We start from the raw sequence: 26382 nt of genomic DNA on the forward strand, positions 1-26382 counted from the left end.
AAGTGTCGAGCAATCTGTTTTATTTTGCAAAAGGCAATTAAAAAAAGCCAAAAGGCTAGCTCAGTCGGTAGAGCATGAGACTCTTAATCTCAGGGTCGTGGGTTCGAGCCCCACGTTGGGCGGATGCTTTTGCTACTTCATAATTGTTTTGCACTGATAAGGGTGGTATTTATTCAAGCAATTCCTTTGTATTTTAGATCCGCGAAAAAAAATGTTTTACTGTTGCGCCGCTAACGTGGTCATGTAAATCTGTGTAGGAGCGAACGAAGGCAGAGCCGGCTAACTCAGTCGGTAGAGCATGAGACTCTTAATCTCAGGGTCGTGGGTTCGAGCCCCACGTTGGGCGGATGCTTTTGCTACTTCATAATTGTTTTGCACTGATAAGGGTGGCATTTATTGAAGCATTCTTTTGTATTTTAAGATCCGCGGAAAAAAATGTTTCGCTGTTGCGCCGCTAACGTGGTCATGTAAATCTGTGTAGGAGCGAACGAAGGCAGAGCCCGGCTAGCTCAGTCGGTTAGAGCATGAGACTCTTAATCTCAGGGTCGTGGGTTTCGAGCCCCACGTTGGGCGGATGCTTTTGCTACTTCATAATTGTTTTGCACTGATAAGGGTGGCATTTATTTGAAGCAATTATTTTGTATTTAGCATCCGCGAAAAAAATGTTTTACTGTTGCGCCGCTAACGTGGTCATGTAAATCTGTGTAGGAGCGAACGAAGGCAGAGCCCGGCTAGCTCAGTCGGTTAGAGCATGAGACTCTTAATCTCAGGGTCGTGGGTTCGAGCCCCACGTTGGGCGGATGCTTTTGCTACTTCATAATTGTTTTGCACTGATAAGGGTGACATTTGTTGAAGCAATTCTTTTGTATTTTTAGATCCGCGAAAAAAAAGTTTACTGTTGCGCCGCTAACGTGGTCATGTACATCTGTGTAGGAGCGAACGAAGGCAGAGCCCGGCTAGCTCAGTCGGTAGAGCATGAGACTCTTAATCTCAGGGTCGTGGGTTCGAGCCCCACTTGGGCGGATGCTTTTGCTTACTTCATAATTGTTTTGCACTGATAAGGGTGGCATTTATTGAAGCAATTCTTTTGTATTTTAGATCCGCGAAAAAAAATGTTTTTACTGTTGCGCCGCTAACGTGGTCATGTAAATCTGTGTAGGAGCGAACGAAGGCAGAGCCCGGCTAGCTCAGTCGGTAGAGCATGAGACTCTTAATCTCAGGGTCGTGGGTTCGAGCCCCACGTTGGGCGGAGGCTTTTGCTACTTCATAATTGTTTTGCACTGATAAGGGTGGCATTTATTGAAGCAATTCTTTTGTACTTTAGATCCGCGAAAAAAAAAATGTTTCGCTGTTGCGCCGCTAACGTGGTCATGTAAATCTGTGTAGGAGCGACGAAGGCAGAGCCCGGCTAGCTCACCAGTAAACGTAGGTGATGTTATTATGCAGGGAGTTTAAAATGGCATATCAGGACTGTACTACACAGGTTATAATTAACAAACGCCTTAGTCAAAGAATACCTGTCAAATCAAGTGTTCGGCAAGGGTGTCCACTAAGCCCTTTACTTTTTGCATTATACCTTGAGCCTTTCTGTTTGGCTGTAATCAGTAACGAAAAATATTAGAGGGTTTAGACTACAGATGACTGAAGTGAAGGTGCTGGCCTACGCGGACGATATCGCTGTTTTTTGTGATGGCCAAAAAAAGCGTCCAGGAAGTGTTCGAGTCACAAAGGCATACTGCAAGCAATCAGGATCGGAGATCAACTGGGATAAAAGCGTTGGTATATGGCACGGCAACTGGGACGTAACGCCAGAACACTTCGCTTCGACACGGTGGACGACTACACCTGTGAAGTACCTGGGAGTGCCGCTACAGCACTACAGAGATACTAAAGATTATTGGCTTGAAGAAACTGACAGATGAGGGAAAAAAACAAGCAGCTGGACTTGCCGAGGCCTGTCAATGTTCGGACGTGCCAGTGCATGTAATTTGTTGTTAGTTGCCAGAGTATGGTATGTTTTGCAAATTATGTACAGACTAGGATGTGTGTGCAAAAGATTCATAGGATTTTCGCTGTGTTTTATATGGGGTTCAACTTTTGAACGCGTCAGTCGCACCAATTTATTTCGGTCAGTCCGCAGTGGCGGACTGGGGCTTGCTCACCTGTATATCAGGCAGCTTGTGTCGCGTTTCTTTTTTTTACGAGAGCAAAGTGACGAGTTCTTACGCACGGTGATACAGGTTCGACTGGCAAGTGCCCTACCAGAATTCGTCATAACGTGCAGTGAATACAGTGGGCAAGGTGTGACTGGGTATATGCGTGAGGTGATTATGTCGTTTCGGTTATTACGTGCACGGTTTTCTTTGGAATATTTGTCTAACATTACAAAGAGGAAACTGTACAAAGACTTAATCGATGTAATGTTGCCTACACCAATATACAGAGCTGTTAACTGTGGAGGTCCAGGAAATGACGTTTGAAGCGTGTGAGAAGGATGCCCGTTAATTCCACAGTAAAATCTTTCTTCTTAAGCTACATACCAATTGTTTGCCAGTTAAAACGTGGTTACACGAAAAAGGTATTTACGTGCCATGGAGCGTTGACTGCTCACTCTGTAAAAAACCGGAGGACTATCGATCACACATTCATAGATTGTTGGGACGCTGTCTTCCATTGGGACATTTTACAGAGAACACTTAAAATGAACTTCCAATTACACCAATTGGTATACGGTTTCTGCCCACAGATAATAGTGATGGAACACCTTGCGATATGTTCATGCTCCTGAGCCTCCACAGCTTATGGAAAACAAGGATGGCAGTACGCCATGTCGATGTGAAAGTTTGTTCGGTGCGGGAAAATTTTATTGCAAGCATTGCAAATCTAAGAGCACAGTATCGTGCGCAAGCCGACCCTCCTGAGTGGGTGGCTATTATAGATGAACTCGTAAACTTTAAGCATTTTTAATATGACCATGTATTTTTAGTGTGAGTGATTGTTTGTATATATATGTATATGTGTGTTCATTTGGTGTCAAAGCAGGCAATAAAGAAAAAAAAGCCCGGCTAGCTCAGTCGGTAGAGCATGAGACTCTTAATCTCAGGGTTGTGGGTTCGAGCCCCACGTTGGGCGGATGCTTTTGCTACTTCATAATTGTTTTGCACTGATAAGAGTGGCTTTTATTGAAGCAATTCTTTTGTATTTTAGATCCGCGAAAAAAAAATGTTTTACTGTTGCGCCGCTAACGTGGTCATGTAAATCTGTGTAGGAGCGAACGAAGGCAGAGCCCGGCTAACTCAGTCGGTAGAGCATGAGACTCTTAATCTCAGGTCGTGGGTTCGAGCCCCACGTTGGGCGGATGCTTTTGCTACTTCATAATTGTTTTGCACTGATAAGGGTGGCATTTATTGAAGCAATTCTTTTGTATTTTAGATCCGCGAAAAAAAATGTTTCGCTGTTGCGCCGCTAACGTGGTCATGTAAATCTGTGTAGGAGCGAACGAAGGCAGAGCCCGGCTAGCTCAGTCGGTAGAGCATGAGACTCTTAATCTCAGGGTCGTGGGTTCGAGCCCCACGTTGGGCGGATGCTTTTGCTACTTCATAATTGTTTTGCACTGATAAGGGTGCATTTATTGAAGCAATTATTTTGTATTTTAGATCCGCGAAAAAAATGTTTTACTGTTGCGCCGCTAACGTGGTCATGTAAATCTGTGTAGGAGCGAACGAAGGCAGAGCCCGGCTAGCTCAGTCGGTAGAGCATGAGACTCTTAATCTCAGGGTCGTGGGTTCGAGCCCCACGTTGGGCGGATGCTTTTGCTACTTCATAATTGTTTTGCGCTGATAAGGGTGACATTTGTTGAAGCAATTCTTTTGTATTTTAGATCCGCGAAAAAAAAGTTTACTGTTGCGCCGCTAACGTGGTCATGTACATCTGTGTAGGAGCGAACGAAGGCAGAGCCCGGCTAGCTCAGTCGGTAGAGCGTGAGACTCTTAATCTCAGGGTCGTGGGTTCGAGCCCCACGTTGGGCGGATGCTTTTGCTACTTCATAATTGTTTTGCACTGATAAGGGTGGCATTTATTGAAGCAATTCTTTTGTATTTTAGATCCGCGAAAAAAAATGTTTTACTGTTGCGCCGCTAACGTGGTCATGTAAATCTGTGTAGGAGCGAACGAAGGCAGAGCCCGGCTAGCTCAGTCGGTAGAGCATGAGACTCTTAATCTCAGGGTCGTGGGTTCGAGCCCCACGTTGGGCGGATGCTTTTGCTACTTCATAATTGTTTTGCACTGATAAGAGTGGCTTTTATTGAAGCAATTCTTTTGTATTTTAGATCGCGAAAAAAAAATGTTTTACTGTTGCGCCGCTAACGTGGTCATGTAAATCTGTGTAGGAGCGAACGAAGGCAGAGCCCGGCTAACTCAGTCGGTAGAGCATGAGACTCTTAATCTCAGGGTCGTGGGTTCGAGCCCCACGTTGGGCGGATGCTTTTGCTACTTCATAATTGTTTTGCACTGATAAGGGTGGCATTTATTGAAGCAATTCTTTTGTATTTTAGATCCGCGAAAAAAAATGTTTCGCTGTTGCGCCGCTAACGTGGTCATGTAAATCTGTGTAGGAGCGAACGAAGGCAGAGCCCGGCTAGCTCAGTCGGTAGAGCATGAGACTCTTAATCTCAGGGTCGTGGGTTCGAGCCCCAGGTTGGGCGGATGCTTTTGCTACTTCATAATTGTTTTGCACTGATAAGGGTGGCATTTATTGAAGCAATTATTTTGTATTTTAGATCCGCGAAAAAAATGTTTTACTGTTGCGCCGCTAACGTGGTCATGTAAATCTGTGTAGGAGCGAACGAAGGCAGAGCCCGGCTAGCTCAGTCGGTAGAGCATGAGACTCTTAATCTCAGGGTCGTGGGTTCGAGCCCCACGTTGGGCGGATGCTTTTGCTACTTCATAATTGTTTTGCACTGATAAGGGTGACATTTGTTGAAGCAATTCTTTTGTATTTTAGATCCGCGAAAAAAAAGTTTACTGTTGCGCCGCTAACGTGGTCATGTACATCTGTGTAGGAGCGAACGAAGGCAGAGCCCGGCTAGCTCAGTCGGTAGAGCATGAGACTCTTAATCTCAGGGTCGTGGGTTCGAGCCCCACGTTGGGCGGATGCTTTTGCTACTTCATAATTGTTTTGCACTGATAAGAGTGGCTTTTATTGAAGCAATTCTTTTGTATTTTAGATCCGCGAAAAAAAATGTTTTACTGTTGCGCCGCTAACGTGGTCATGTAAATCTGTGTAGGAGCGAACGAAGGCAGAGCCCGGCTAGCTCAGTCGGTAGAGCATGAGACTCTTAATCTCAGGGTCGTGGGTTCGAGCCCCACGTTGGGCGGATGCTTTTTGCTACTTCATAATTGTTTTGCACTGATAAGGGTGGCATTTATTGAAGCAATTCTTTTGTATTTTAGATCCGCGAAAAAAAATGTTTTACTGTTGCGCCGCTAACGTGGTCATGTAAATCTGTGTAGGAGCGAACGAAGGCAGAGCCCGGCTAGCTCAGTCGGTAGAGCATGAGACTCTTAATCTCAGGGTCGTGGGTTCGAGCCCCACGTTGGGCGGATGCTTTTGCTACTTCATAATTGTTTTGCACTGATAAGGGTGGCATTTATTGAAGCAATTCTTTTGTATTTTAGATCCGCGAAAAAAAAAATGTTTTACTGTTGCGCCGCTAACGTGGTCATGTAAATCTGTGTAGGAGCGAACGAAGGCAGAGCCCGGCTAACTCAGTCGGTAGAGCATGAGACTCTTAATCTCAGGGTCGTGGGTTCGAGCCCCACGTTGGGCGGATGCTTTTGCTACTTCATAATTGTTTTGCACTGATAAGGGTGGCATTTATTGAAGCAATTCTTTTGTATTTTAGATCCGCGAAAAAAAATGTTTCGCTGTTGCGCCGCTAACGTGGTCATGTAAATCTGTGTAGGAGCGAACGAAGGCAGAGCCCGGCTAGCTCAGTCGGTAGAGCATGAGACTCTTAATCTCAGGGTCGTGGGTTCGAGCCCCAGGTTGGGCGGATGCTTTTGCTACTTCATAATTGTTTTGCACTGATAAGGGTGGCATTTATTGAAGCAATTATTTTGTATTTTAGATCCGCGAAAAAAATGTTTTACTGTTGCGCCGCTAACGTGGTCATGTAAATCTGTGTAGGAGCGAACGAAGGCAGAGCCCGGCTAGCTCAGTCGGTAGAGCATGAGACTCTTAATCTCAGGGTCGTGGGTTCGAGCCCCACGTTGGGCGGATGCTTTTGCTACTTCATAATTGTTTTGCACTGATAAGGGTGACATTTGTTGAAGCAATTCTTTTGTATTTTAGATCCGCGAAAAAAAAGTTTACTGTTGCGCCGCTAACGTGGTCATGTAAATCTGTGTAGGAGCGAACGAAGGCAGAGCCCGGCTAGCTCAGTCGGTAGAGCATGAGACTCTTAATCTCAGGGTCGTGGGTTCGAGCCCCAGGTTGGGCGGATGCTTTTGCTACTTCATAATTGTTTTGCACTGATAAGGGTGGCATTTATTGAAGCAATTATTTTGTATTTTAGATCCGCGAAAAAAATGTTTTACTGTTGCGCCGCTAACGTGGTCATGTAAATCTGTGTAGGAGCGAACGAAGGCAGAGCCCGGCTAGCTCAGTCGGTAGAGCATGAGACTCTTAATCTCAGGGTCGTGGGTTCGAGCCCCACGTTGGGCGGATGCTTTTGCTACTTCATAATTGTTTGCACTGATAAGGGTGGCATTTATTGAAGCAATTCTTTTGTATTTTAGATCCGCGAAAAAAAATGTTTCGCTGTTGCGCCGCTAACGTGGTCATGTAAATCTGTGTAGGAGCGAACGAAGGCAGAGCCCGGCTAGCTCACCATGTAAACGTAGGTGATGTTATTATGCAGGGAGTTAAAATGGCATATCAGGACTGTACTACACAGGTTATAATTAACAAAAGCCTTAGTCAAAGAATACCTGTCAAATCTAGTGTTCGGCAAGGGTGTCCACTAAGCCCTTTACTTTTTGCATTATACCTTGAGCCTTTCTGTTTGGCTGTAATCAGTAACGAAAATATTAGAGGGTTTAGACTACAGATGACTGAAGTGAAGGTGCTGGCCTACGCGGACGATATCGCTGTTTTTTGTGATGGCCAAAAAAGCGTCCAGGAAGTTGTTCGAGTCACAAAGGCATACTGCAAGCAATCAGGATCGGAGATCAACTGGGATAAAAGCGTTGGTATATGGCACGGCAACTGGGACGTAACGCCAGAACACTTCGCTTCGACACGGTGGACGACTACACCTGTGAAGTACCTGGGAGTGCCGCTACAGCACTACAGAGATACTAAAGATTATTGGCTTGAAGAAACTGACAAGATGAGGGAAAAAACAAGCAGCTGGACTGGCCGAGGCCTGTCAATGTTCGGATGTGCCAGTGCATGTAATTTGTTTTTAGTTGCCAGAGTATGGTATGTTTTGCAAATTATGTACATGACTAGGATGTGTGTGCAAAAGATTCATAGGGTTTTCGCTGTGTTTATATGGGGTTCAACTTTTGAACGCGTCAGTCGCACCAATTTATTTCGGTCAGTCCGCAGTGGCGGACTGGGGCTTGCTCACCTGTATATCAGGCAGCTTGTGTCGCGTTTCTTTTTTTTACGAGAGCAAAGTGACGAGTTCTTACGCACGGTGATACAGGTTCGACTGGCAAGTGCCCTACCAGAATTCGTCATAACGTGCAGTGAATACAGTGGGCAAGGTGTGACTGGGTATATGCGTGAGGTGATTATGTCGTTTCGGTTATTACGTGCACGGTTTTCTTTGGAATATTTGTCTAACATTACAAAGAGGAAACTGTACAAAGACTTAATCGATGTAATGTTGCCTACACCAATATACAGAGCTGTTAACTGTGGAGGTCCAGGAAATGACGTTTTGAAGCGTGTGAGAAGGATGCCCGTTAATTCCACAGTAAAATCTTTCTTCTTTAAGCTACATACCAATTGTTTGCCAGTTAAAACGTGGTTACACGAAAAAGGTATTTACGTGCCATGGAGCGTTGACTGCTCACTCTGTAAAAACCGGAGACTATCGATCACACATTCATAGATTGTTGGGACGCTGTCTTCCATTGGGACATTTTACAGAGAACACTTAAAAAGGAACTTCCAATTACACCAATTGGTATACGGTTTCTGCCCACAGATAATAGTGATGGAACACCTTGCGATATGTTCATGCTCCTGAGCCTCCACAGCTTATGGAAAACAAGGATGGCAGTACGCCATGTCGATGTGAAAGTTTGTTCGGTGCGGGAAAATTTTATTGCAAGCATTGCAAATCTAAGAGCACAGTATCGTGCGCAAGCCGACCCTCCTGAGTGGGTGGCTATTCTAGATGAACTCGTAAACTTTAAGCATTTTTAATATGACCATGTATTTTTAGTGTGAGTGATTTGTTTGTATATATATGTATATGTGTGTTCATTTGGTGTCAAAGCAGGCAATAAGAAAAAAAAAGCCCGGCTAGCTCAGTCGGTAGAGCATGAGACTCTTAATCTCAGGGTCGTGGGTTCGAGCCCCACGTTGGGCGGATGCTTTTGCTACTTCATAATTGTTTTGCACTGATAAGAGTGGCTTTTATTGAAGCAATTCTTTTGTATTTTAGATCCGCGAAAAAAAAATGTTTTACTGTTGCGCCGCTAACGTGGTCATGTAAATATCTGTAGGAGCGAACGAAGGCAGAGCCCGGCTAGCTCAGTCGGTAGAGCATGAGACTCTTTTTTATTTTATTTATTAGTATACCCTCAAGACCCAGAGGGCGTTACAGAGGGGGTGGGTGCAATGAAAATTAAAAAAAAACAATAAAAGGAATTCACAGGAAAACAACATAAGTTTGCAGTTACACCAGTAAGTGTTCGGTAACTGCAGACTTGAACAATGCTTGGTCCACAGTGGCAGCGATGGAGGGAGGAAGGTGATTCCACTCTCTACTTGTCTTCGGAAGAAAAGAATGTAAAAAAAGATTAGTGCGGCACAAAGGAACGGCTACTTTATTTGGGTGGTCAACACGTGATGAAAAGTAGGCAGGTTCTGAGATGAATTCCTGTCGAAGTACTTGATTATGAAAAAAAATTTTATGAAAAAGCAGGAGACGGGAAATCCGTCTTCTCATTACCAGGTCTGGAAGTTGAAGAGTGGATTTCATCAAGGTGACACTGGCAGTACGAGCATAATTATTGAGTATAAATCGAGCTGAACGGTTCTGGACCGATTCTAAGGTGTCAACTAGCGTTGATTGAGCGGGATCCCATACGGCTGAAGCGTACTCGAGCTTTGGACGGATTAATGTTTGATATAGCTGTAGTTTAAGGTGTGCTGGTGCTTGGCGAAAGTTTCGGCGAAGGTAACCAAGAGTACGACAAGCATTGTTAGTAATGTAGTTAATGTGAGAGTGCCATGATAAATCATTGGATATGTAAACACCAAGGTACTTGTAAGTACTAACCTGCTCCAATTTAGTTCCATTCAAGGTGTAGGTAAAAGGTTCAGAAGTGTTAGAAAGACGCGATATTGCCATACTTTTACATTTATTTACGTTAAGAGTCATAAGGCATGTACTACACCAGTCAGAGAGGCGATTAAGGTCGGCTTGAAGAAGGTAGTTATCTTTTTCGTTAGTTATTCTACGGTACAGGACACAGTCATCTGCAAACAGTTTTATGGATGACTGGATGTTATGCGGAAGGTCATTGATATATATTAAAAAGTGCAAAGGACCTAAAACTGATCCTTGTGGGACGCCAGATTTAACTGCGCAGGGATGTGAGGAACAATCATTAGCTGTTACGTACTGAGTGCGGTTAGTCAGGAAGCATTCTATCCATTTGAGGATATTGGGGTTGATGTTTAGCGTGCTGAGCTTAAGTAGTAATAGTTCGTGCGACACTTTATCAAAGGCTTTTGCGAAATCTAAAAACATACAATCAACCGGAATTCTATTATCTAGCGCTAAGATGACATCATGCGTAAAAGACAGAAGCTGAGTTTCGCACGAGTGGTGCTTACGAAAGCCGTGTTGGAACCTGCTGAAGAATGAGTTGGTTTCAAGAAATGTTATAAGGTTAGAATAGATTACATGTTCAAGCATCTTACAGGGGATACTTGTTAACGAAATTGGTCGGTAGTTTAAGGCAGATTGTTGGTTACCGGATTTAAAGACGGGAATCACCTTCCCCACCTTCCAATCAGGTGGCAAAGTGGAGCACTGAAGAGATTGCATGAAAATGTGTGACAAAATTATGGAAGAGTACACTTCAGTGTTTTTCAGAAATCTCGCGTTTATCTCATCGGTGCCGCAGGCAGACGACAGCTTAAGTTTCCGGATTAAGTTAATGACTCCTTCAAATTCAATCACGAGAAAATCCATTGGAAAAAACCCGCGGTCGCATAGCTGCGGCACCGAAATTGCTCTTGAATCAGAAAAACATTGCGAAAAAACATTGTTAAGAACGGAACAGCATTCTTCGTTGCGCAGTGCACGCCCATCGTAATCAGTAAGTGTTATTACAGTGTCTTTCATTGGTTTAACGCTTTTCCAAAACTTGGATGGGTCAGTAGACAACAGCGAGGGAAGCGTAATGTTGAGATAGTCACTCCTGGCGTTTTTGATAGAAGTGCGATATGCGGAAAGAGCTTCGCGATAAGCGTGCCAACGAAAAACACTGCTGCCGAGCTTTGCAGACCGGAAGAGGCGCTTTTTCTTATTAAGAAGCCTTTTTAGGTTTGTTGTAAACCATGGCGCTCGCTGCTTTTTGGATATAACTTGTAGTGGTACGTGCCTGTCGATCAATGAAGCGACTTCGTCTCTAAAGAGGCTCCCATTCTGCTCGAGTGACCTGTGAGAAAAGCCAGGCATATAATTATCGATGAACTGTTCCAGTTCCTTATTTATCGCTGCATAGTCCCCTTTCTTGTAGTTTCTTATAGTTTTGGTAATAGTAGTCCGGGGTGAAATGTCGACGTTTAAGGTAAATTCAAGGCAGCAATGGTCACTAAGACCAGGAAAGTAAGTCAGTGAGTGCACTAAGTTTGGAGTCGTGGTCAGGATCAAATCCAACACGTTAGCAGACGTAAGGCCTACTCTTGTTGGTTTGGTCACCAGTTGAGTGAAATTGAAATCTAAACATAGATTAACAAATAGTTTATTCTCGACGGTCATTTCAGTGTTTGTAGGGCCGGTACCTCACCAATCAATTTTAGGGAAGTTAAAGTCTCCTAACAGAAACAAAGGAGCATGCGGGAATTGTACAACTAAGAAGTTCAACGCGTCATGTAATAATTCACAAAAATCAGGCGTCGCGTTGGGCAGCCTGTAGCACACACAAAAAAGAGCACTCTGATGACGCAAAGGGATGTTCGCACAAACAAGCTCTAAGGAAGAATTCACTGGTATCATATGTGACGCTAGGTTATCGGCTACTGCTATAAGTACACCTCCCCCTTTTCCGGTGCGACGATCACATCGATAGACGGTGTATTTTTTATCGCAGTCAAATAGTTCGCGACTTGCTACTTCGGCAGAAAGCCACGTTTCTGTAAGCGCCACAACGTCAGCAGAGCATGAGTCAACGATAGCCGATAACGTGTCTCGCTTATTGGTTATGCTTCGCACGTTTGAAAGCAGCAAAGATATGCTTCGTGGAACAGAGGGCGAAACGTTTGTTGTGCTAGGACAAGTAAGTGGCACGACCTGCAGACGTAGAAGCGGACGAGAAATTGTTTGAACTTACGGCACTGTCAGATTCTAGTTCACAAATACTATCGGTTGCTCGCGAGTAGACGAAGCACTTTTTCTGTATATATAATTTGTTGTAACGTACCGTGAACTGCTCCTTACTAGCCTTTCCGTATTCAAAAAGCTTTTTACGCACACTTCTTGTAGCTTTGCTGAAGTCTTCATTAACCGACACGTCACAAGCCCTAAGTTTGGCTCTTGCGGCCAGAATGCCCTCGCGTAGCTTGGAAGACGCAAATTTGATTATGACAGGCCGGCACTTTCCCGGTGTGAATTTCCCCAGCCTGTGCGCACGAGATATGCGTTCGTCATCAGTACCCAGGTTAAGCTTCAACCTTGTATTAAGGATTTTACACACCTTTTCTTCACATTGGGCCCATGTTTCGGCAACACTGTCTTCAATGCCATGTAATATTAGATTATCTCGACGAGAGCGATCTTCAAGCTCGTCAAGACGTTCGGTTAAAGTTGCCACTTGCGGTGACACGCCCAAGCACGCGTTTTCTCCAGTCAAGCGCATAGTGTCTTCTACCAGAGAAAGCCTGTTATGAATGTCGCAAATTTTTTTCCTCAAGCGAGTTCTGCGCTTCTTTGACAGCGTTCAGAGATGACATAACTTCATTGTGCTTTGCATCAACATTCTTGTGAAGGGATTTTATCAAGGAAACAAGTTCTTTGTGCTCTTTGCTTGGCTCCTCCTTTGGCGGCCCAGGGTTTAACTCCACATCACCGGTGAGAAACAGTAACTTTGTTGCATATACACACTCGCAACCAAGAGAGAACAACACTTGTGGGCATGGAAGTACTAGCAAACAACGGTTGCTAGATCTTTTACATTTCAACGAAGGAGAAGAACCGCCTGCACGATAAAGCGGAATGGCGATTGAGGCGGCTGCATCACTGCAGTACTTCCATGCCCACTGAGCGGGGGCGGAGGAGGCCAGCTGCTTAAGAAGCCCTCTTGCGATGCATACGGCGATGTGGAAGACCTGGTTACGGCGAGTACAGGCTGGTACTCGCGAGGGAATGAAGCGGGCTCATCGCAACAGGCAAAAGGTGTTGCTGGCAGTTCGAGGGGGAACACGGCGTCACATCGAGGAGACGGTAGCTTGGTTCCTGCGCTGCTTTGCTGGATCCACGTGGTAACAGTTATCAAAGCCTGCACGATAAAGCAGAATGGCGATTGAGGCGGCTGCATCACTGCAGTACTTCCATGCCTCTTAATCTCAGGGTCGTGGGTTCGAGCCCCACGTTGGGTGGATGCTTTTGCTACTTCATAATTGTTTTGCACTGATAAGGGTGGCATTTGTTGAAGCAACTCTTTTGTATTTTAGATCCGCGAAAAAAAATGTTTTACTGTTGCGCCGCTAACGTGGTCATGTAAATCTATGTAGGAGCCAACGACGGCAGAGCCCGGCTAGCTCAGTCATTCTGCTTCCGGCCACCGAGCGTGACGGTTCGTGGGATCATGGCCTCTTCAAGGGCAGTGACAGCGGCTACTTTTGGCCGCGGAAACAGGTACAGCAACGACGAAGAAACGGAATACCAATTTATTTTGCCTCAACTGCCAAAAGGACGAATAGTGAATAACACCGTGTTTCTGCATGGTGATGTACGAGCGAGGCCTTACAAGGTCGAAGATTTTAGGGATGCCCTAACGCCTACGAGCCTGCTGCCGGAAATTGTGTGCCTTGGGGCCTACCAAGTTAATCATGTGTGGGCGGTGACCCTCAGTGACGCAGCTGCAACGAAGCGCCTGCTGGCCTTGAAAGAACTTCAGGTGAAGGGGCGGCGATGTGTGATCGTCGACCCTCAGGATCAGCAGGTGAAGCTTAGACTTCACTGGCTGCTGCACGGTGTGGCCGAGGAAGACGTCCGGACTGCATTGGCGGCCTTCGGCAAGGTAGAAGAGGTGAGTCGAGAGAAGTGGCGTGTCCAAGGTGTGGCAGACAAATGTTCCACCACGAGGACTGTTCTTCTAAAGCTGAAGAGCGGCCTGAAAGTGGAAGATATTCCTCACCAGATACGTGTTGCCGGAGAGTTGGCCTTGGTGGTGGTACCCGGTCGGCCGATGCAGTGCCTCCGCTGCCAAGGCACTGGGCACGTGCGGCGGGAGTGTAAGGTGCCACGCTGCTCCCGGTGCCGACGTTACGGGCACACTGACACCGAATGCGTCAAGACCTACGCTACCGCGACTGGCCCACCCGCGAGTCAAGAGGCAGCAGAACTCGTCATGGATGTGGTCGAGACCGAAGACGCTGCTAAGGGAGCCGGAGACCTTGTGCACCCAGCGACAGGTGCTGGGTCGGTACCGGAGGGCGTTGACGCCAAGGGAAATGAAACTACGGAGCAAGTGACTGCGCCGGCAAGGGTCGACGCGGAAGCGGTCCATGCAAAGGAAGGCGCAAGTGAAGAGGAAGGAGACGACGACGATGCAGCGATGCAACAGGGCGAGGCCGCTATCGACGGTGACCGGGCTGCTATTCTCGGAGCCACCTTCAAGCGTCCCCGTGATGAGGCCGAGGACAAGGACAACGCGGCAACCAGCTCCAGTGATGGGCCGCCGGTGAAATCGCCTCTTGGGAGGCGGTCGAGCTTCAAACCAAAGCCGAAAGTTCCGTCCGACAGAAAGCCTGGGGACAAAGCCCAGCAGACAAACAACGACGAGAAACCAGGTGGTCCCGGAGACGGCTAGCCGACGGCTGGTCGTGAGGGGTAAGCACCATGCTCCGGGCCTACCTCATTCTCTAGTTCATCATGGCTCCTAATACGTCACTCAGTATTGCAACTCTAAACGTTAGAGGGCTGGCGGCTAGGCGTAGGCAGAGTCAAGTCCTACGGTTGGCCACTGACCAAGACATAGACGTTCTAGCTGTCCAGGAGACCAAGGTAGACGGGGAGGAGGAGACCGGGAGCATGGTGAGGCGTTTCACGACCAGATATTATGCGGTGGTGAGCCACGCGGTAGGGACGTCAGCTGGATGCGTCCTGTTTATTAAGAAGTTACCCGACCTTGTGGTTGAAAGTGTACTTTCATGTCAGACGGGAAGAATGGTCGTTTGCGACTTTGTTTGTGGTGGAGTCGAATTCAGAGTTATGTGCATATATGCGCCAAATGTTGTAGAAGAGCGTGCTGTATTTTTTTCGAATCTTTTTCAGTACATTAGCCGTGATAAGTGCATGATTTTGTTGGGGGATTTACTGTGTTTTGAGGGCTCGGGATCGATCCAATAATGCCGGTATTCGAGATAAAAGCAGTCACATACTTTCTAAGTTGATTAGTGATAGTGAACTAGACGATGTATGTGACTGTCTGGAGGGGGAGCGGGAGATTATGTATACACGATTTCAAGGCAGTAGTCATGCGCGGTTAGAGCGCTTGTACATGTCACAAGACATGATTCCAATGTGTCACAGTTATTCTGTCGCACCTGTGTCGTTCTCAGATCACTGCTTGGTGAAGTGTCACATCGGTATGAAGAAGTGGAAGGAATCATCTTTTAACTGGGAACTATGGAAAATGAATGCCTTACTACTAAAAGACGAGCCATTTCTAGAGGCAATACATGAGGCCGTTATGGAAGTATGCGATGAAAGTACTGAAACCATAGCAGAGAAATGGGAATGGTTCAAACAAAAGGTAAAAATGAAAGCAATAGAAAGGTCGAGCTGCTTAAAGTTTGAGAGGGAAATGAAAGAACGAGACTTACGAAAGATACTTAATCAGCTGACAGCGCTGGAGTGCGAAGAGCCAGGGGCGTATAAGGAAGATATGCGAACCATTAAAGAAAAAATTGAACAGTTGGACAAAGCACGCTATCAAGGTGCGATTGTGCGCGCCAGAGCAAACGCATTAGTAGTGGGGGAGACGCCCACCAAAAGGGCGCTTGGATTTGAAAAAGATCATGGTCGACGTAATCATGTCGATAAGATCTCGTGGAATGGAACGCTCGTCGACGATAATAAGAGCATAGGCCGAGCGTTTTTAGACTATTACCAGTCACTGTTTGCATATCAAGAAGCCAATGTAGATGAGTTCAAAAAGGTTTTTCTCAGTCGCATGCCGCAATTGAGTGACGACACGGAGGACCCATTATCAGGGAATATAAGAGAACACGAAGTCGAAAAAGCAATAAATGATTTGAACAGTGGCAAATCACCCGGACCTGACGGTCTGAGCGCGTGTTTTTATAAAGCCTTCAAGAAAGAACTTTCGCCCCTGCTAACAGGCCTGTTTACCGACGCGTATGTGAACAAAGCTTTGCCGCCTTCTTTTGGTAAAGCGCATACCATCTTGATACCTAAGAGTGACAAAGCGGAGAAACTAAGGCTCGTGACATCTTATAGGTCGATATCTTTAACCAATGTCGACTATAAGATTTTCATGAAGGTTTTGGCAGCCAGACTTCAAAGCGTCATCAAAGAAATCGTCGCAGACCACCAAACGTGTGGGATCAAAGGGAGGTCAATTTTTCCGAATATTCACACGATGCGGTGCGTGCTCGAGTGCTGTGACCTCACTTACGATGGCGTCGCAGTGCTCCAGCTTGACCTAGAGAAAGCGTTTGACTGTGTGTCGCATGATATTTTGTTTGCCATTCTGGATCACGTTAATGTAGGTGCCATCATCACTGAGGGAGTGGCATTGGCGTATCAGAACTGCACAACACGCTTAATTGTGAATAAATCATTGGGGGCCCCCATTAACGTCATGCGTTCTGTGCGTCAAGGCTGCCCCCTCAGTCCTCTTTTGTTTGCAGTTTACATTGAAACGATGTGTTTGGCGATAACTGAGAACGATCAAATACGCGGTTATAGCTTGGAAGCCACAGAAGTCAAGCTCCTAGCATATGCCGATGATATCGCCGTGTGTTGTACAAACAAAGAAAGCGTAACGGAAACAATACGCATGGTGAAACAGTTTTGTGATGTAACGGGCAGTAAAGTGAACTGGGGTAAGTCCTTCGGTTTGTGGCACGGAGAGTGGTCCTCGGCCCCGGACAACTTTGCGAATGTGAGCTGGGTGAAAACCCCTACCAAGTATCTCGGTGTTCCCTTGGATAGCTACAAACAGAGCGAGGAATACTGGACGAACCAAATAAAAGAAACAAGAGAAAAAGCAGACAGGTGGAAAGGCATCAACCTGTCCATTTTCGCAAGGGCAACTGTATGTAATTTGTTTTTCATTACGAAGTTGTGGTACGTCATGCAGACGTTGATTTGTTCAAGGGTAAATGTGCAAAGAATGCACAGAGTGTTCGCCGTTTTTATCTGGGACTCTAACTGGGAAAGATGTAGCCGAACAAATCTGTTCAGGCGGGTGAAGGAAGGTGGCCTGGGCTTGGCGAATCTTTTTGTACAGCTTGTCAATAGATTTTCGTTTTTTCGAGATTTGCATGATCCTTTTCTGCGTACGGTATTACAGCTCAGATTAAGAGCTGCGCTGCCGGCGCTCATTGTTAGTACTGTAAGGAAAAAGAAGTACGCCGTGCAGAGCTCCGCAGCCGGATTGCCAGCGCTACTGAAGTGGGGCTCGGGCTCGACGCTGTTCCTGGTGCGCCTGGCTAAGCCTACGCAGTTGTGTCTTCCTGTCGGCGTCCTTCGTGTCGTCCACAGCCGTGCCAGACTTCTTTGTCATATTTGGTGGAGGTTTGCTGGGTCTTCTGTCATCCTGGAATTGCGCAGCCGGATTCTCCCTGCTACCATGACCTCCGCAAGCGCCACGAGCTTACCACCAGCTGCTCCCCAGTCCTCCGTATGCCCCGGCACACTCCGTCAGCGGGACCCTCCCATCTTTAGCGGCAGTGATGACCACGACGTTGATGACTGGCTGTTATCATACGAACGCGTGAGTCGCAACAACAAATGGGATGACATCACTAAATAGACCACCGTCCCATTTTACCTCACCGGAATTGCCCACTTGTGGTTTCGAAACCACGAAAGCGATGTCTCAAGCTGGACCGTGTTCAAGACGAAGTTCAGCGAGGTCTTCGGCCGTCCTGCTGTTCAAAAGCTTCGTGCCGAACAGCGTCTGCAGTCGCGCGCTCAGCAGCCTGGTGAGACCTTTACCAGCTACTTTGAAGATGTCATCGATCTCTGCAAACGCGTCGATGCATCCGTGCCTGAGGGCAATAAAATCAAACAAATACTGAAGGGCATCGACGAGGACGCGTTTCAAATGCTGATTTCAAAGAACCCCTCTACGGTTGCCCAAGTCATTGAACTATGCCAAAGCTATGGCGAGCTACGCCGTCAACGCCTCCTCACCCGCCGCCCTAATCCCATCAGGAATCGTTGTCCGGCTTGACCTCCCCTTTTCCAGATTCCACCCTCCTCTCGCAGATCAAGGCATTCGTCCGGGAAGAAGTTGCTCGCCAGCTCTGCCTTATCTCCAACAACCCACCGGAGTCAAGTTCGTCCCTTAGTCCGACCCTACGACACGTTTTAAGAACAAGTGTCCGAGGTTCTTCCTCTGGAGCGGGCGCCTCAACTCACCACCCCATTGGCTTACGCCGACGCCGTCGCACGACCACGCCCACCGACGTTCCGGGCTCCGCCTCCGATGCCTAGCCCTGTTTTTACCTCCACGCCCTCACGACCTCCGGTGCATCGAGTAAATCCTTGGCGCACAGCGGACAATCGGCCCATCTGCTATTCGTGTGGTGTTGCCGGACACGTTGCACGCCTGTGCCGCCGCCGTCCACTTCATCCACGTGACGACCCACGCACAGCAGCGTACGACCATCCATTGTCTTACGCTCCAGACCGCGATTTACCCCTTCCCCGCCCAAGCCATCGCCCAGTTTCTGACCGCCGTTCTCCTTCTCCTCGTCGTCGCTCGCTTTCCCCGATGCGTCGACGTCCCTCTACCGCTGACACGGAAAACTAAGTGGCGCAGTTCCCGAGGCAAGAACTGCGTCATCGTCGCAACGCTCAAGCCCTCTTCTTTCGCCGCCCAACGTTATTGATGTCGCTGTTGAAGGTGTCTCTGTGCTTGCCCTCATTGACACAGGTGCCGCCATATCTGTGATTGCCGAAAAACTATGCCGCTCAATACGAAAAGTCACGACGCCTTTCTTCGGTCCATTACTCCGCACGGCCACAGCACAGCACGTCCAGCCAGTGGCTGCGTGCACCGCCAGACTTGAAATTCAAGGAGTGCTCTACTTCGTCGAGTTCGTCGTTCTTCCCCACTGTTCCCACGATATTATTTTAGGTTGGGATTTTCTCTCCCGTCACCAAGCCGTTATTGATTGCTCCCGTGCAGAAGTCGCCTTCTCTTGGCTTGGAAATGCCATATCTGACGACGTTTCGCTTTCCCACACCAAGTTGTCCCTCACTGACGACCTCCAGATACCTCCGCACGCATCCGTTCTGGCACCTGTGTCCTGTTCCGTTGCCTGTGACTCTACCGTACTCTTCACACCTTCCACTGCTTTCGTTCATCGCCACATCTCACCACTGCCAACCGCGCTGCTTGGCCTTCAAGCAGGCGCGACTCACCTTCCTGTATACAACCACTTCCCATTCCCGATTACGTTGCTTCGCGGTGAATCTCTCGGCACTGTGGAGCCTTACGACACCATTACCACGTTGGAACTTCTTGGATCGTCCGAGGTCAACACCCTCTCCAGTAGTCCCGCACCTGCCACATCGCCTGAAGACGTTTTCAGCCACGTCATCGACAGCGCCTTAAACCCCAAGCAACGCCATGACCTTCTCCGTCTCCTCGAGAAATTTCGCCCTGCTTTTGACAGCCATAGCACTTCCCTGGGTCGAACGACGACTGTATGTCACCGGATTGACACTGGTGCTCACTCACCGCTATGGCAGCGACCATACCGCGTATCGTCGACAGAACGACGCGTCATTGATGAGCAAGTAGGTGAAATTCTGAAGCGTGGTGTCATTGAACCGTCCGACAGTCCATGGGCATTGTCAGTTGTTAGTTAAAAATATGGATGGTTGGACCCACTTTTGTGTGGATTACCGTCGCCTAAACAAAATAACCCGAAAGGATGTTTATCCATTGCCGCGGATCGATGACGCCTTAGACTGCTTACAAGGCGCAGAGTTCTTTTCCTCCCTCGATCTACGCTCTGGTTATTGGCAAGTGCCTATGGCTGCAGACGATAAGCCTAAAACTGCTTTCATCACACCAGATGGCTTATACGAATTTCGTGTGATGCCATTCGGCCTTTGAAACGCACCCGCCACTTTTGAGCGGATGATGGATACTATTCTTCGAGGCCTCAAATGGAACACGTGCTTGTGTTATTTGGATGATGTCGTAGTGTTTGCACCAGATTTTCCTACTCACCTTCATCGCTTGGAGCAACGCCATGACCTTCTCCGTCTCCTCGAGAAATTTCGCCCTGCTTTTGACAGCCATAGCACTTCCCTGGGTCGAACGACGACTGTATGTCACCGGATTGACACTGGTGCTCACTCACCGCTACGGCAGCGACCATCCGTGTTGTCTACCGCTCCGGCAAGAAGCACGCCGATGCCGATGCTCTTTCGCGCTCGCCTGTCCACGCCGAAATTGTCAGTGTCTCCGTCCTAGACGACCCAGTTCCCCCATTCGCTTCTGTCGACATGGCTTTGGAGCAACGCAAGGACTCCTGGATTTCATCTTTGATAGATTACATCTCTGATTCACCTGCACGCCCACCATCCCGAGCGCTCCGCCGACAAGCTTCGCACTTCGCCATCCGCGACGGAATCGTCTATCGCCGTAACTACAGTTCCGACGGCCGCAAATGGCTGCTTGTCATACCCCGGCAGCTCCGCACTGATGTATGCGCCGCTTTCCACGCCGACCCTCAGTGTGCACACGCTGGTCTCTTCAAGACCTACACCAGACTACGTCATAGGTTTTATTGGCGCGGTATGTACACATTTGTGCAAAAGTACATTCGCTCTTGCACAGAATGTCAACGCCGCAAGCCTGATCCTTGCCGCTCTTCTGGACCAATGCAACCTTTACCGTGCCCTTCGCGACCCTTTGACCGCGTTGGAATAGACCTATACGGGCCTCTGCCATACACAGCTGCTGGCAATCGCTGGTCATTGTAGCCATAGATCACCTCACGAGGTATGCAGAAACGGCCGCTCTACCAGCCGCGACAGCTCGTGACGTTGCCTCCTTCCTGCTTCAACGCTTCGTTCTCCGTCGCGGCGCCCCCCGCGAACTCCTGAGCGACCGAGGTCGCGGCTTTCTCGCCGATGTCATTGAAGAACTTCTCACTGAATGCCGCATTATTCATCGCTGTACCACCGCATATCACCCGCAAACAAATGAATTGACAGAGCGGTTTAACCGAACTCTTGGCGACATGCTTTCGATGTATGTCGCCTCCAACCACACAAACTGGGACCTCATCCTTCCCTATGTCACGTACGCCTACATACGGCACCCCAGGCAACGACGGGCTTTTCTCCCTTCTTTCTTCTATACGGCCGAGAACCGTCATTTCGGATTGACAGTATTCTTCCTTACCGTCCCGACTTATCAGAGGGTACACCGGTTTCCGAAGCCGCCCGGTATGCAGAAGAATGTCGGCAACTAGCTCGCTCTCTAACAACGCAAGAACAAGCGCTACAGAAATTTCGTCATGACGACGGGCGCCCCCACAACCAGTTTTCGCCTGACGCTCTCGTTTGGTTGTGGGTGCCTCCTACTTCGACACCAGGTGTCTCCTCCAAGTTTGTATCACGATACCATGGACCCTACCGGGTTCTACAGCAAACTTCTCCGGTGAACTACGTCATCGAACCTCTGACGCCCCCTACGGACCTGCGTCGCCGAAGCCGCGAAACTGTCCATGTCGATCGGCTCAAGCCGTATCACGAGCCCTTCGTCCTTACGACGCCTTAGGCCTTCTGTGCGGCTCCGTCTTCAGCGAGGGGGGAAGATGTAAGGAAGAAGAAGTACGCCGTGCAGAGCTCCGCAGCCGGATTGCCAGCGCTTCTGAAGTGGGGCTCGGGCTCGACGCTGTTCCTGGTGCGCCTGGCTAAGCCTACGCAGTTGTGTCTTCCTGTCGGCGTCCTTCGTGTCGTCCACAGCCGTGCCAGACTTCTTTGTCATAGTACCAATAGTATGCCAGGAACGATTCGCGGCTATCTTAAAGAAGTAGTCGACAGTGTGCGCTTTCTTTCTGTGCGTTTTTCTTTCGAGTATTTATCTGCCGTGAAAAGAAAGACATTATATAAAGATGTATGCGATATTATATTTCCAGTGCCATTGTACAGAGCGATATACAGTGGAGGACCAGGACAGGATGTCCTTAAACGGGTGAAACGAATGGAGGTGCCTACTGGGGCCAAAGATTCTTCTTTAGGCTACACAGGAACACTGTCAGTGAAGACATTCATGGAAGAACGCGGCTTCCTTGTACCATGGGGCCCACACTGCTTGATTTGCAAGCAACCTGAAACTGTAGATCATGTGTTTTTGCATTGCTGGGAAGGGGTGTACTTCTGGGACGTCCTAAAACGGACAATCAAGAAGGAGTTTTCGTTGTATCCGCATGGGATCAGGTACTTACCGATTGATAATGAGGACGGGGTTCCATACGACCTAATTATGCTCAATGGCCTCCACTGTTTATGGCGGGCACGAATGGCTGGGTACCATTGCGACCCAGATGCTAGGCCTGCTCGTATTTATTTTCGAGAAAGTATGTCTCGTTTCATTGAAATTAAGAAAATGCAAGATTGTGTACCCGATTGGCTGTCGAGGATAGAACCTCTGACAGCTTTAAAAGAATTTTAGTTTGACAACGCCAGTCCATGTTGGGCGGATGGCTTTCATGTTTTTCAGTATGTTCTGTAGGTGTTCTTTTTGTGATGTCTGTTTCTATACTTTGTGCATTGTCAAAGACCGGCAATAAAAAAAAGAAAAAAAAAAGCCCGGCTAGCTCAGTCGCTAGAGCATGAGACTCTTAATCTCAGGGTCGTGGGTTCGAGCCCCACGTTGGGCGGATGCTTTTGCTACTTCATAATTGTTTTGCACTGATAAGGGTGGTATTTGTTGAAGCAATTCTTTTGTATTTTAGATCCGCGAAAAAAAATGGTTCACTGTTGCGCCGCTAACGTGATCATGTAAATGTGTGTAGGAGCGAACGAAGGCAGAGCGCGGCTAGCTCAGTCGGTAGAGCATGAGACTCTTAATCTCGGGGTCGTGGGTTCGAGCCCCACGTTGGGCGGATGATTTTGCTACTTCATAATTGTTTTGCACTGATAAGGGTGGCATTTGTTGAAGCAATTCTTTTGTATTTTAGATCCGCGAAAAAAAAAAATGTTTCACTGTTGCGCCGCTAACGTGATCATGTAAATGTGTGTAGGAGCGAACGAAGGCAGAGCCCGGCTAGCTCAGTCGGTAGAGCATGAGACTCTTAATCTCAGGGTCGTGGGTTCGAGGCCCACGTTGGGCGGATGCTTTTGCTACTTCATAATTGTTTTGCACTGATAAGGGTGGCATTTGTTGAAGCAATTCTTTTGTATTTTAGATCCGCGAAAAAAAATGTTTCACTGTTGCGCCGCTAACGTGGTCATGTAAATCTGTGTAGGAGCGAACGAAGGCAGAGCCCGGCTAAGCCGGCTCAGTCCGGCACGATTAACGTGCGGGGTCTTACGGCAAGGAGGAAACAATGTCAGCTTAAGCCGCTTGTTCATCGAAAAGAATCTCGACATTATTGCGGTTCAGGAAACAAAGATTGAAACTGAGGAAGGGACGGACCGCCTAGTGCAACCTTTCATGACTAGATATTATGTGTGTGTTTCCCATTCTGTCGGAAGAGCTGGGGGCTGTGCGCTCTTTCTCCGGAATAATATTGGTATATGTGTTGAAAATGTATTTAGTGATGATAGCGGGCGCATTATAGTGTGTGATTTTTTGTTTTGTACTCTGAAGTGGCGTGTTATCTGCATTTACGCGCCAAATAGAACAGCCGAGCGCAGGGCGTTTTTTGAAAGCGTGGAATGTCACTTGAAATGTGAGAGAACCATAGTCATGATGGGAGACTTCAACTGTGTGTGCAAAGTGGAAGACAGAGCCCGTAAGCAACCTGGTCTTGATGTAAGTGCGCTACATTTAGCAGCACTGGCGGAAGAATATAATTTAGAGGATGTAGGCGACGTTTTAGCCAATAATGATGCACCTCAGTTCACTCATTTTCAAGGGGACAGCCACGCAAGACTGGATCGTGTTTATGTTTCTGCGGAAGCGATACCATTGTGCAGTGATTATGAAATCAAGCATGTTTATTTTAGCGACCACAGCTTGGTCCTTTTTTCACTTGGTCCAAAAAAGCCGTCAAGTTTCAACTGGGGACTATGGAAATTCAATGAAAAACTGCTGCAGGACGAAACCTTTGTAAAAAAAATTCAAGATAGCCTCAAAGAATTGTTATCGGGTGATCAAAAAGACTACACGGAAAAGTGGGAGTGTTTTAAGCAAGAAACGAAGCTAACAGCAATAGAAAGATCCAGTGTTTTACATCACCAGGAAAAAAGAAAAGAAATGGAACTACAAACTGAGCTCAACTTTTATTTAAGCATCGAGAGCAACCATCCGGGGTGTTTCGCAAAAGAAATAAAACAAACAAAAGCACAGTTGGAACTTGTCGATAAGGAAAAATATCGTGGTGCAATTATACGCGCACGCGCAGAACGTTTATGGTGCGGGGAACAACCTACAAAGCGCTCGCTTTCGGATGAAAAGAGTTATGCCTCGAGAAAAGAGATAAATGCGATAACATACCGAAATGTAGTAGTACGTGACAAAGAAACCGTCCAACGCGCCTTTGTAGAATATTACGACGAACTTTTAGGACAGGAACCGCAATGTGAACAAGGTTTCGATCGTGAATTCTTACACCTTTTGCCGGGACTGGAAGAGGAAGACCGAAAAAGATTAGAACTGCCAATTAGCATCAAACAAATAGAGGAAGCTATAGATGACTTGAGCCCTGGCAAAACGCCAGGACCTGACGGATTGAGTGGAGCATTCTATAAATTTTTCAAAACAGAAATAGCTACAGCCCTTTACCACGTATTCACAGAAGGTTATGAAAACCAGTTACTGCCGCCATCGTTTCGCGAGAGCCACATTGTACTGATACCAAAATCCACCGATTCCACATCTCTCCTATCTGTGAGAGCCTATCGTCCAATCAGCCTAACGAATACAGATTATAAAGTATACACAAAACTTTTGGGCAGAATGTTACAAAGCATAATAACACGGTTGATAGGGCCACATCAAACATGTGGCATCAAGGGCAGGTCAATTACCACTAACATACACGTAGCAAGAACAGTACTTGAGCATTGTGATGACTTTTCTGGTAGGGTGGCCATGCTACAATTGGACTTAGAAAAAGCATTCGATAGGGTGACACACGCTATTCTTTTTGATGTTTTGGAGCACGTGAATGTGGGATCAATCTTAACAGAAGGGATCAGAATGTGCTATGCAGACGTCTCCACAAAAGTGATAGTTAATAGAACACTCAGCACCAGCATTCAAGTCAGATCTTCCGTGAGACAGGGATGTGGTTTATCGCCTTTACTGTTTGCCCTATATCTTGAGCCATTGTGTCTAAAGATAATAGATGATAACAACATCAGAGGCTTTAGGGTGGGTTACAGTGAAGTAAAACTGCTGGCATACGCGGATGACGTCGCTGTTTTTTGCGACGACGCGCAAAGTGTAAGCAATGCTGTGAATGTTGTGACAAAATATTGTAAAATGACAGGAAGCGTAATTAATTGGGGCAAGTCGACTGGGATATGGTATGGACAGTGGGAGGACACACCTCCATTTTTTGCAAAAATACAGTGGACAAATTTGCCGACCAAGTACTTAGGGGTACCTCTACAACACCACCAGGACACGAAAGATTATTGGCAAGGAGAGGTGGAAGAAATGAAGGCAAAAACGGCGAAGTTCGGTGGACGAGATCTGTCAATGTTCACCCGAGCAACGGTGTGTAATGTATTCTTAGTGGCCAAAATTTGGTATGTGATGCAAGCACTATGCGCATCAAGAGTCAGCATACAAAGAATACACAGGCAGTTTGCGATCTTTATTTGGGGTTCTGTCTGGGAGCGTACCAGTCGCACTAATTTGTTCAGGACGGTGAAAAGTGGGGGCCTAGGGTTAGTTCATCTTTTTTTAAGACAAGTCGTGTCCAGATTTTTGTTTCTACGTGATCAAAAAGATCCGTTTTTGTGCGCAGTCCTTCAAACGCGTTTGCCTAACGCGCTACCTCAATTTGTTGTGTCGTCAAATAACACAATAGGACCTAGGCTCAGAGGCTTCCTGCGAGAAGTCGTGCTGTCTTTTCAATTCTTACATGCGCGCTTTTCAATGGATTACCTTGCATCTGTTAAGCGGAAAAGACTGTACAAAGATTTACTTGATGTATCATTGCCAGTGCCTGTTTATCGTTCAATGTACTACTCTGAATCCAGTGGAAGAAATGTGCTGAAAAGAGTGAAGCGGATGCCGGTACGGTCATCCGTAAAAACGTTTTTCTTTCAATTACACACTGGAACGCTT

General features: G+C 47.2%; 25 non-coding genes across 25 annotated transcripts; all 25 read left to right on the forward strand.

The window, feature by feature from the left end:
• Positions 1-498: 498 nt before the first annotated feature.
• On the forward strand, positions 499-573 carry Trnak-cuu (transfer RNA lysine (anticodon CUU)). The gene has a single exon. It is a non-coding gene; the product is annotated as a tRNA-Lys (tRNA).
• A 152-nt stretch (positions 574-725) lies between these two features.
• Positions 726-799, forward strand: Trnak-cuu (transfer RNA lysine (anticodon CUU)). The gene has a single exon. It is a non-coding gene; the product is annotated as a tRNA-Lys (tRNA).
• Positions 800-950: 151 nt separating this feature from the next.
• Positions 951-1022, forward strand: Trnak-cuu (transfer RNA lysine (anticodon CUU)). Its single transcript has one exon. It is a non-coding gene; the product is annotated as a tRNA-Lys (tRNA).
• A 154-nt stretch (positions 1023-1176) lies between these two features.
• Positions 1177-1249, forward strand: Trnak-cuu (transfer RNA lysine (anticodon CUU)). Its single transcript has one exon. It is a non-coding gene; the product is annotated as a tRNA-Lys (tRNA).
• A 1810-nt stretch (positions 1250-3059) lies between these two features.
• On the forward strand, positions 3060-3132 carry Trnak-cuu (transfer RNA lysine (anticodon CUU)). The gene has a single exon. It is a non-coding gene; the product is annotated as a tRNA-Lys (tRNA).
• A 153-nt stretch (positions 3133-3285) lies between these two features.
• Trnak-cuu (transfer RNA lysine (anticodon CUU)) lies at positions 3286-3357 on the forward strand. The gene has a single exon. It is a non-coding gene; the product is annotated as a tRNA-Lys (tRNA).
• Positions 3358-3509: 152 nt separating this feature from the next.
• On the forward strand, positions 3510-3582 carry Trnak-cuu (transfer RNA lysine (anticodon CUU)). The gene has a single exon. It is a non-coding gene; the product is annotated as a tRNA-Lys (tRNA).
• A 150-nt stretch (positions 3583-3732) lies between these two features.
• On the forward strand, positions 3733-3805 carry Trnak-cuu (transfer RNA lysine (anticodon CUU)). The gene has a single exon. It is a non-coding gene; the product is annotated as a tRNA-Lys (tRNA).
• A 150-nt stretch (positions 3806-3955) lies between these two features.
• Trnak-cuu (transfer RNA lysine (anticodon CUU)) lies at positions 3956-4028 on the forward strand. The gene has a single exon. It is a non-coding gene; the product is annotated as a tRNA-Lys (tRNA).
• A 152-nt stretch (positions 4029-4180) lies between these two features.
• Positions 4181-4253, forward strand: Trnak-cuu (transfer RNA lysine (anticodon CUU)). The gene has a single exon. It is a non-coding gene; the product is annotated as a tRNA-Lys (tRNA).
• A 152-nt stretch (positions 4254-4405) lies between these two features.
• Trnak-cuu (transfer RNA lysine (anticodon CUU)) lies at positions 4406-4478 on the forward strand. Its single transcript has one exon. It is a non-coding gene; the product is annotated as a tRNA-Lys (tRNA).
• A 152-nt stretch (positions 4479-4630) lies between these two features.
• Positions 4631-4703, forward strand: Trnak-cuu (transfer RNA lysine (anticodon CUU)). The gene has a single exon. It is a non-coding gene; the product is annotated as a tRNA-Lys (tRNA).
• A 151-nt stretch (positions 4704-4854) lies between these two features.
• Positions 4855-4927, forward strand: Trnak-cuu (transfer RNA lysine (anticodon CUU)). The gene has a single exon. It is a non-coding gene; the product is annotated as a tRNA-Lys (tRNA).
• A 150-nt stretch (positions 4928-5077) lies between these two features.
• On the forward strand, positions 5078-5150 carry Trnak-cuu (transfer RNA lysine (anticodon CUU)). The gene has a single exon. It is a non-coding gene; the product is annotated as a tRNA-Lys (tRNA).
• Positions 5151-5302: 152 nt separating this feature from the next.
• Trnak-cuu (transfer RNA lysine (anticodon CUU)) lies at positions 5303-5375 on the forward strand. The gene has a single exon. It is a non-coding gene; the product is annotated as a tRNA-Lys (tRNA).
• Positions 5376-5528: 153 nt separating this feature from the next.
• On the forward strand, positions 5529-5601 carry Trnak-cuu (transfer RNA lysine (anticodon CUU)). The gene has a single exon. It is a non-coding gene; the product is annotated as a tRNA-Lys (tRNA).
• A 154-nt stretch (positions 5602-5755) lies between these two features.
• Trnak-cuu (transfer RNA lysine (anticodon CUU)) lies at positions 5756-5828 on the forward strand. The gene has a single exon. It is a non-coding gene; the product is annotated as a tRNA-Lys (tRNA).
• A 152-nt stretch (positions 5829-5980) lies between these two features.
• Trnak-cuu (transfer RNA lysine (anticodon CUU)) lies at positions 5981-6053 on the forward strand. The gene has a single exon. It is a non-coding gene; the product is annotated as a tRNA-Lys (tRNA).
• Positions 6054-6204: 151 nt separating this feature from the next.
• On the forward strand, positions 6205-6277 carry Trnak-cuu (transfer RNA lysine (anticodon CUU)). The gene has a single exon. It is a non-coding gene; the product is annotated as a tRNA-Lys (tRNA).
• A 150-nt stretch (positions 6278-6427) lies between these two features.
• On the forward strand, positions 6428-6500 carry Trnak-cuu (transfer RNA lysine (anticodon CUU)). The gene has a single exon. It is a non-coding gene; the product is annotated as a tRNA-Lys (tRNA).
• Positions 6501-6651: 151 nt separating this feature from the next.
• On the forward strand, positions 6652-6724 carry Trnak-cuu (transfer RNA lysine (anticodon CUU)). The gene has a single exon. It is a non-coding gene; the product is annotated as a tRNA-Lys (tRNA).
• Positions 6725-8533: 1809 nt separating this feature from the next.
• Positions 8534-8606, forward strand: Trnak-cuu (transfer RNA lysine (anticodon CUU)). Its single transcript has one exon. It is a non-coding gene; the product is annotated as a tRNA-Lys (tRNA).
• A 14119-nt stretch (positions 8607-22725) lies between these two features.
• Trnak-cuu (transfer RNA lysine (anticodon CUU)) lies at positions 22726-22798 on the forward strand. Its single transcript has one exon. It is a non-coding gene; the product is annotated as a tRNA-Lys (tRNA).
• Positions 22799-22950: 152 nt separating this feature from the next.
• Trnak-cuu (transfer RNA lysine (anticodon CUU)) lies at positions 22951-23023 on the forward strand. The gene has a single exon. It is a non-coding gene; the product is annotated as a tRNA-Lys (tRNA).
• Positions 23024-23178: 155 nt separating this feature from the next.
• On the forward strand, positions 23179-23251 carry Trnak-cuu (transfer RNA lysine (anticodon CUU)). Its single transcript has one exon. It is a non-coding gene; the product is annotated as a tRNA-Lys (tRNA).
• Positions 23252-26382: the final 3131 nt, after the last annotated feature.

Source organism: Dermacentor silvarum, chromosome 3, assembly GCF_013339745.2.
Source record: "Dermacentor silvarum isolate Dsil-2018 chromosome 3, BIME_Dsil_1.4, whole genome shotgun sequence".
Taxonomy (NCBI): Eukaryota; Metazoa; Arthropoda; class Arachnida; order Ixodida; family Ixodidae; genus Dermacentor; species Dermacentor silvarum.